Raw genomic sequence first — 9302 nt, 5'->3', positions numbered from 1 at the left:
GTGATTGTGAAGGCAAAGAGGCAGAGTTTATCAAGTTAAATTCCATCATTACACATGGAGTTTTGGTGTTGAAAATCTAAACAGTGAAATGTTAACTGCAAGACGTAATATTTTTGTTTGATACACACAAACGACATTTATAGTTTTAGTTTATACATGAAATGTTGAACTTAGTTTGAATAATATCCTTGAAGTTTCTTCTTTTAAAATTCTTTTTTGTTTTACATCTAAAAAACAAAACAGGAAAATAATGATCACTGCTTATTTTTACATAGGTTATTACAGAAAATAATCCTATCTTATTGCAATGGTTAATACCGAGTGTCAACCTGACTGGATTGAAGGATACAAAGTATCGATCCTGGTGTCTGTGAGGATGTTGCCAAAACAAATTAACATTGAAGTCAGCGGCCTGGGGAAGGCAGCTGGTGGGCGCAATCTCATCAGCTGCCAGTGCATATAAAGCAGGCAGAAAAAACGGGAAAAGGAGAGACTGGCCTCGCCTTCCAGCCCACATCTTTCTCCCGTGCTGGATGCCTCGTGCCCTCAAACACTGGACTCCAAGTTCTTCAGTTTTGGGACTTGACTGGCTCTCCTTGCTCCTCAAGCTGACAGACAGCCTACTGTGGGAACTTGTGATGTGTAAATTAATGTTTAATAAATAGTTAATAAAATCCCATGTGTGTATATGTATATATGTATATCCTACACACACATGTGCGCACACGTGCACACACACACACACACACACACGTATCTCCTGTTAGCTCTGTCCTTCTAGAGAACCCTAACACATGGATCAAGGAAGGGATGTCAAGAAAAATTAACCATTTAGGAGTCAGATACAGTAGACATAGCCTTGGTGCTGTGTGTAAATGATCTCATTTAATTCCCTTGGAGGTGGCTTCTATTATTTTCTCCATTTAGAGATGAAGAAACCGAGATTCAGGGAAATTAATTAACCTGCCGATGAGAAGTGTTCTGTCTCTAAGGCCTGCCCTCTTGACATACTGAAACTCAGATCTACCCAACCCCAAAGCTGGGCTCTTCTGGAGAGAACTTCTTGCTGGGATATGAGGGTCCTGGCTAAGAATTTCATTGTAAGAATATTGTAGCTGCCGCTTTCAGTTGCACGGCTGCATAACAAATTACCCCCAAAACTTAGTGGGGTTAACAACCATCTTTTATATGCATGGATTCTGGGGGTCGGGGACAGCAGGTACCAGTTTGTCTGCTGGTTGACGTCTGGGACCTCAGCTGGGAAGATTTGGTGGCTAGCAGTGAGGGGCTCAATGCTTGGGGCTGGAGTTATCTGGAGGTGTCCTCACTCACGTGTCTGATGGGTGGTGCTGGCTGTCAACTGAGACCTCTGCTCGGCTGAGCCAGACACGTGCACATGGGCTTCCCATGTGGCCTGACATCTCACAAGGTGACCGAGGGTTCCCAAAGCCAGCATCCCAGCTAACAAGGTAGCAGCTGCTCCACCTTTTATGATGTGATCTCAGGTGACTTTTGCCACATTCTATCTGTTTCAAACAAGTCACAAGCCTGTCTAGACTGGAAGGGAGAACTGACTTCTCGAGGGGCCTGAACAGACATTGAGGCAGCTCTCTTTGGAAAGCACAGCTCGTCTCACCGTTCTCCTTTCTGCCCAGCCGGTCCTCACTCTTCCGTTCTCAGCTCCCACTTGGGCTCTTCCTAGGACTTCTGGCCCATGGCAGACCCTGCCTGGCCTGTCACAGGTCTGTCCGGAAACCCCAACCCCAAGAGCAATGTGGGGTACAGCCCTGGGACAGACAGCAGCTAGAAGCCCTCTGATATGGAGGGTGTCTGCTGAGCTTTGAAGACATTTACGAAGCACTGTGCAGTCGCTGCCTCCCTGAAATGTCAGGGAAAACATTTACTCAGACACTGAAAATTTCCAAGTAAAGCCTTAGCTCCCTGATCCGCTGAATCGTTTGGAACACTTTGTCTCTTCCCAACCACCATCCTGTCCCCTTCCCTCAAGAAGGCATTGCCTGCCCTGCCTCTCACCCTCCAGACCCCCCAAGCATAAGAAAAGCAACCAGAATGAAGACCGCCTGCCCCACGGATACCTGCTCTGTGTCATGAGGGCAGGAGGGACATGTGGGAAGTGTGGCCCGCAGGAGTTAGTGGCCCAGCAGAGAAAGGCTACTTGAGGGGACACAGGGAGACGGTTTCCTGCAAGTGGGAGAAAAAGACCAAAAAATACCTACAGATGGAAGCAGCTCCCAAGATTTTCTTTCTTTTTTTTTGAGATGGAGTCTCACTCTGTCGCCCGGCTAGAGTGCAGTGGCTCAGTGGCTGCACGAGCTTCTACGGTGAGCCCTGCACAAATCCATCTCCCTTCTTCAAAACAGCCTGGGAATGCTGGAGCGATCTCAGGTTCAGCCTGGAGGCAGGTGTCCTCTGCTGTTCTCCTCTCCTTTCTTCTAGCTGTCCAGCCCTGCTTTTGTTCTGATAGTGGATCCATTCCCTAGGGCAGCTGTCACAAAGCACTACAAACTGGGGCTTAAACAGCAGAAATCTATCGTCTCACAGTTCCTGGGGCCAGAGGTCTGAGATCAAGGCGGCGGTGGGCTGGCTTCCCTCTGAGGGCAGCCAGCATCTTTCTTGTGCCTTCCCCAGCTCCTGGTGGCTTGCTGGCCATCTTTGAAGTTCCTCTGTGTATAGAGGCATCACCCGTATATCTGCTGCATTCACAAGGTGTTTTCCCTGTGCGTCTCCAGGTCCAAATTCCACTGTCCCCCACCTTTTCATGGCTCACTGCAGCCTCCAATTCCTGACTCAGCAATCCTCCCACCTCAGCTTCCTGAGTAGCTGGGACTATAGGCATGCACCACCACACTCGGCTAATTTTTTTGTTTTTAATTTTTTTTTAAATAAATACAGGGTCTCCCTATGTGACCCAGGATAATCTTGAATTCCTGCCCTCAAGCAATTCTGCTGCCTTGGCCTCCCAAAGCCCTGGAATTACAGGTGTGAGCCACCATACCCAGCCCCAAATTTTCCCTTTATATCAGGACACCAGCCCACCCTAATGCCCTCATTTAACTTGATGCCTTCCATAAAGGCCCTTTCTGCTAATAAAGTCACATTCTGCAACACTGGGGTTAGGACTCAACATAAAGTCTTAGGGGCAGGGGACACAATGTAACCCATACAGGGGGCGTCCTCATGCTCTTCCTGGGAGGCCTGAACCCATTTCCAGGCTAAGGAGTGGCTCCTACTCGGGTTTAGGCAACCATGGAGGGAGGGGGAAGGAGAAGGGAGCCGCGGGGAAGGATGTGGGTCAAAGTGGCTTCTTAGATAAAAAGGGACATCGAGGAAGAGATGCTTCTCCCTCTGTCCACAGGCCTTCCTGGGCAGCCTTCTTGGAACCATGAGGAGAGCTGGGCCAATACCTGGGCAGAGAACTGCAAAAACAGGAAAAGAATCCGGGTCTTCAACTTTGTTCCTGGGCTCGGAATACATGAATCTGGAGACTCCCTTCCCCGAGCCGCGTTGCTACATGAGATGACTGATTTTCCTTATTGCCTAAGCCAATGTGAAATGTCACCAGTGCTTACGAGAAGTCTGGTTAGAAACTGTCCTGCAGGAAGGCAGAAGGAAGACTCTGACAGGTCTTCCAAAGGGCTGAGCCTGCCCTTACCCACCCGCTCTCAGATCCACTCCCTACACTTGCTGTGGCCCTGCTGCTTCTCCGGTGGAGTGGACAGGGCTGGCCTCAGTTACACCGACCAGGATCTCTCAACAGGCTTCCAACTGGGAAGCCCTAGCGCGAGGCTGGAGGATGGGTGGAGGCGAGGCTGGCTCCTGGCCCTCCTCTCTCCCCTTCATCCTCTCTAGGCTTCGCAGCCTCCCCAGCACCAGCTGCTTCCCCATGGTGGTTAGTGGGTCTCTCCGTGGTCCCAGTTCCACTGGCTAGCCCGCAGGTGGCTGCCATGCTGCTGAGGACCCTCGTCCCCTTTATCCTTTCCTCTGGGTGGTAGTGGATTCTAGCAGCCCTTAGATATGTCATCTCTGTAACTGGTTCCCACGCTAAATTCCCTCTGCTGAACATTTGCCTGGGGCCTGGGTGATACAGGGCATGCAATGCCACAGCCAAACATTCTGTGCCACATAGGGAGGTCGACCTGCCTCCTATGATGGCTGGGCCTGGCTGTCAACCAGGCCTTGGATGGACTGATGGAGCCCAGAGCTGAGCGAAGTAGCAGCCCCTGAAGGTGAGACGCTGCTCCCCAGAGTGACCCCTCCTCTGCTCTCCCCTTCACACCCCCAGTCCTCTCCCACAGGAAAGCTGGGCATGTAGGTGGGAGCCTCCTCAGTGCCCACAGGTCTTATTCTTGCCCTGGGTGCTGCAGGCCCCTCCCAACTCTCCCCAGCCCTGGACGAGCCTTTCCAAGCCCAGGCCCCTGCTCCCTGAGCTGTGTCCCTCTCCTCTGTCTGTGTGATCACTGCCCCAGGGACCAGAACTGTAAAGCACAAGCCTAGGGCAGCCTCCACTCTGGACCATGAGTTCCTGGAGCACAGGGACCTCCTTGGCCTCCCCCCCTTCTCCCTGGCACCTGGCAGGAACACTGGCACAGAGCAAGCACTCACAGCTGTTGGAACAGAAACAGGGAGCACCGCACTCAGGGCACCCCACCCCTTGGAGGGCCCAAAAGGCTTGGAGTAGCAGACCCCAGCCACAGGCCCTCTGGATGGTCCCGCCTCTGACTCGTCAGGGATGGGCACTCACACCGCCCCTGGGCAGAGCACACGCCTTCCAGGAGACCCAGGTTGTGCAAGGCCCCTCCGCACGCTGCTCCCTGTCATGCGAGGAAAAAATCTTGCAGGTGCTGGGGCTTCCCAGAGGTGGGGCCCCACCAGGGTGAGGCTCTGGCAAAATGGGGCAGTGGCAAAGCCCAGCAGAGGTGCTGTGACTTGTTGGGTCAGAGGGAGTCACCAGGAGCTTAGGAGAAAATAAAACAGAACAGGCAGTTTCCTCAGGCGCTGGGTGAAGGCAAGGCTTCTCGTGGCTCATAAATTCCCTGCTGGTCTGCAGGAACCCGGCCCAGCGATTGAGGGTCCTCCCTTGTCCCACACTCCACCTGCACATGGGTGGCCCTCAGCAGACACGTATGGAATGAATCAACCAATACATGAGCAAAGGAAGAACACCCAGGGTCTCTGTCCCTCTAATTTTAGATCACACGTGGGGAGAAATTCTGCTGAGCTAATCACTCACACAGCAGCCACAAAGGATGATTTTTCAGCACAGCCTCACTTTCTTTTGTCCCCAGTAGCCCACAGATGCTACTAAACCCAGTTTCATCTTGACAGTATTGAATGGCTTTGTGTGCCAGGAACTGGGCTAGAAACTGGACATATGAAGAGAAGCAAATCTGATCCTGACTTCAAAGGCAAGTTTTAGGGAGGGGAAGGCAGGATCGAGGTGGGAAAGAAAGGTGCCCACACCATGTGACTCATGTTATGACAGCAGGGGCAGGGGCTGCGGAACATCAGTGGTTCAGGGAGCTGGGGTGGCAGAAGAGGCAGGGTGTGGGGGAGCGGGCAGGGCCAGATAGGCCTCAGAGGGTCCTGGGTGGCAGGCTAAGGTGTTTGGACTTTACTCTGTGGACCAAGGGCCACCAGTAAAGGGCTTGAAATAGACAAGCCAAGTAGGCAGATGGCAAAGCTTCTGTCCACACTTCAGATGGCGGATCTGAATACTGACTCTGTACAGGCTTAATGGGACTCTGACTTCTTCCCACTGAAAAAGACAAGGCTGTGGGAAGCAAAATAATGATAAACATCACTTTCCCTGTCAAAATGAACTCTTCCAGGCTGGGTGCAGTGACTCACGCCTGTAATCCCAACACTTTGGGAGGCCGAGGTGGGCAGATCATTTGAGGTCGGGAATTTGAGACCAGCTTGGCCAACATGGAGAAACCCCATCTCCATTAAAAATACAAAAAATTAGCCAGGCATGGTGGCACATGCCTGTAGTCTCTGCTACTCAGGACGCTGAGGCACAAGAATCGCTTGACCCAGGAGGCAGAGACTGCAATGAGCCGAGATCGAGCCACTGCACTCCAGCCTGGGTGACAGAATGAGACTGTGCCTCAAGAAAAAAAAAATGAACTCTTCCAAATGCTCAGCTCCAGACAGGGGCCCCCCTCTTCTCTACAACTGTGTGCCCACTGACCTGCCCCAGGGCACTTCTGGGCTCCAACAGGTCCTGGCCCAGTTCCTCCTATTTGGCTCTGCTCCAGCAGCTGCCTAGTGAGCCACACCAGGGCTGGGCAAGGTGGGGCCATGATGTAACACTTTATAAAACAAAAAATCCTGGGATTTCCACTTAAACAGGAACGTCCTCTGCTTCCAGCAGATCCTTTTGGAGGAGCGCCACTTCTCTGATGATGCCACTGTTGCTCAGAGGAAGGAGAGCCTCCCCGAAAGCTGCTTTCTATGCCTCAGGCACGCCATTTGGATTATGAATAGAGATGGCACACTTTCCGCCTTGGAGGGTGGATTGCATTTTTCAGAAACATCTAAAACAATTCAAAGTTAGAGAACTGGTGAGTGAGCGAGCTAGGGAAAACTATTTTGGGTCAAACATCCAGATTGGACTAGAGCATCCAGTGACAGTCCCCATTGCTCAGGTGTCCTGAGTTTGGTACCCTTGCCAGGGCACGTGCTAACCTTCCAAAGTCCTCCTGGGGCTGGAGGTCATACAACTCCTCCATAGTCCACTCTTCTATGCTTCTGGAAGGAGTTCGGTGAAATAGAATACAACCACGGACACATAAGCAGAGCCCAAACCCATTTTCCAGAAAGCTCTCAACATCACAAACATTACAATATTGAGAAATGGATACACAAATCCTTGTGATTATTGTCTTCTAATTCTTTTCAGTAAGGGTGATACCGGGCACGGTGACTCACACCTATAATCTCAGCACTTTGGGAGGCCGAGGTGGGCAGATCACTTGAGGTCAGGAGTTCAAGACCAGCCTGGCCAACATGGTGAAACCCCATCTCTACTAAAAATACAAAAATCAGCTGGGTGTGGTGGTGAGCACCTGGATTCCCAGCTACTTGGGAGGCTGAGGCAGGAGAATTGCTTGAACCTGGGAGGCGGAGGTTGCAGTGAGCCGAGACTGTGCCACTGCATTCCAGCCTGGGCCACAGAGCAAGATTCCATCTTAAAAAATAATAATAAGAGTGACCGCTTAAGTCTGTAATCACCTATATACCTTTGTAAGCCTTTTCATGTAAGTTAGCAAAGAAGAAAAAAGATACTTCCTTCGGCAGACATGTTTTTGTTTTCTGAATCAAATATCAGAAGGCAAGAAGAAACTGAGCTTTCATCCATCCAGTCCAGACACCCCCATTTACAGGTAGGTAGCCTGGACCCAGAGAGGCGGAGTGATGTCTGAGCCTTCATAACAACGAGTGGGGCAGGGTGAGGGTGGGAGGCCAAGGACACCTAAGAACATGGGAGTTGGCCCCAGAACTCAGGTGGGATGACTAAGCTTTTAGTAGCATGTCCAGTGTAGTATGTGATGTTTTCATTCACTCTTTTAGAACCACACACAGAAGTCTCATGTCCAGCCAGGTGCAGTGGCTCATGTGTGTCATCCCAGCACTTTGGGAGGCTGAGGTGGGCGGATCACTTGAGGTCAGGAGTTTGAGATCAGCCTAGCCAAATTGGTAAAACCCCATCTCTGCTAAAAATACAAAAATTAGCCAGGTGTGGTGGCACACACCTGTAATCCCAGCAACTCAGGGGGCTGAGGCAGGAGAATCACCTGAGCCCAGGAGGCAGAGGTTGCAGTGAACCGAGATCATGCCACTGCACTCTAGCCTGGACAACAGAGTGAGATTCCGTCTCAGAAAAAAAAAAAAAAAAAATCTCATCTCCACGTGATTGGCATCATGTATTTTTACAAGGATCTGTTGCTTTTCTCCTAAGAAAAAAACTAGTAAGGGAGAGGATGAAGTTTACTGCAAATACATTGAAAGACAATAGAGTCATGCATCTTGAGTAAGGCCAGGTTTAGTCACCACCATCTGAGCTTCTGGAATCCAGGTGAGTGGCTGGGTTTCATGACTCAGGCCTTGTCCACAGTTCTGCTGCCAAGGCCCTCTCAGGGTCTTCCTGCAGCCGCAGAGCAGAGCTCTGGGGAGGCAGCCAGGCTCCTTCCCTCCTGTTTCCCCTGCTAAGCTATCCCCGCAAGGCCTCACCTTCCCAGAGGACAGTGCAGCACGAGGGCAGGAGTTTGGGCTTTGAGGTGGGCTGATGGGAGAGGAAGGTATGTGGGCGACACCAGTGTGAGTGGCTTGCGTGTGCAACTTGGAGCCCTCCCGGCTCCCTGAGGCCTCTGTCTTCCAGTTAAATGTTTCTATCTGGCCACCCCAGGCCGCTACAGGCGGATACCACCTGCCAAGACATCCAGGCCCTCTGCTGGGAGGCTGCGTACTGGGCACTGTTGGGAATGACTGGCTGGAAGGTGCCAGGAAGCTGGGCATTTCTGGCAGGGCAGGAGACTTCCTGAGTGTGAGGAAAATTGCGTCATTGGAACAAAGTGTTTCCTTCCAGAGAGGCACAAAGGCCGCATCACCACAGAATCAAAGATGTCCCATTGAGCACTGGAGGCTAAAACGTTCTCTGATGAGTTCTGATGGTTAATCTCATCAAGAATGAAGCTTGTTAAGGGTGAGGCTAACTCCCCTCTCCCTCCCTGTAGCCCGGGGCACGTGGCGCTGGGTGGGTGCTCAAGGACTATGTAATAAAGTTGATAGAGGCATTCCACCCCGACATCGCTTCACCTAGGAAGAAGACACACTTGTGCTTAGGGCTCGCCTTTGCCCTGTTTTTGTTTCTCTGGAAGTCGAGCCTGCTCCAGGAAGAGCTGGATCATCCATTCATTCATTTATGCATGTATTCATTAAATGGGTGTCGCTGACTGTGCCTGAGACCTGGCCTTGGGTACCAAGGAAGGTTTTCAAAACCTCACAGGGCTTTGTAGCTATACAGATATGTAAGGATCCTTGCGTGATCTGAGGCCCAGAGAAGAGAGGTAACTTGTCCAACAGCACACAGCAAGTGGACAGCTGGCTCCTCCAACCCCGCCGCACCCACCCAGGGCCAGATCTAGATCTCTCCTAACTCTTCACGGGCCGCACTCTGGTCTGTCGAAGTCTCCACCCTAAGGAGGAACATATCCTGTCTGGATTGTCTAAAAGGGAATGAATGGTAAAAATGGAAAAAAAAAAAAAAGTTGGGGGGTTTG

The sequence above is a fragment of the Cebus imitator genome, unplaced genomic scaffold, assembly GCF_001604975.1.
Source record: "Cebus imitator isolate Cc_AM_T3 unplaced genomic scaffold, Cebus_imitator-1.0 Scaffold1, whole genome shotgun sequence".
NCBI classification, from domain to species: Eukaryota; Metazoa; Chordata; class Mammalia; order Primates; family Cebidae; genus Cebus; species Cebus imitator.
Note: the sequence above shows the minus strand (reverse complement) of the source record.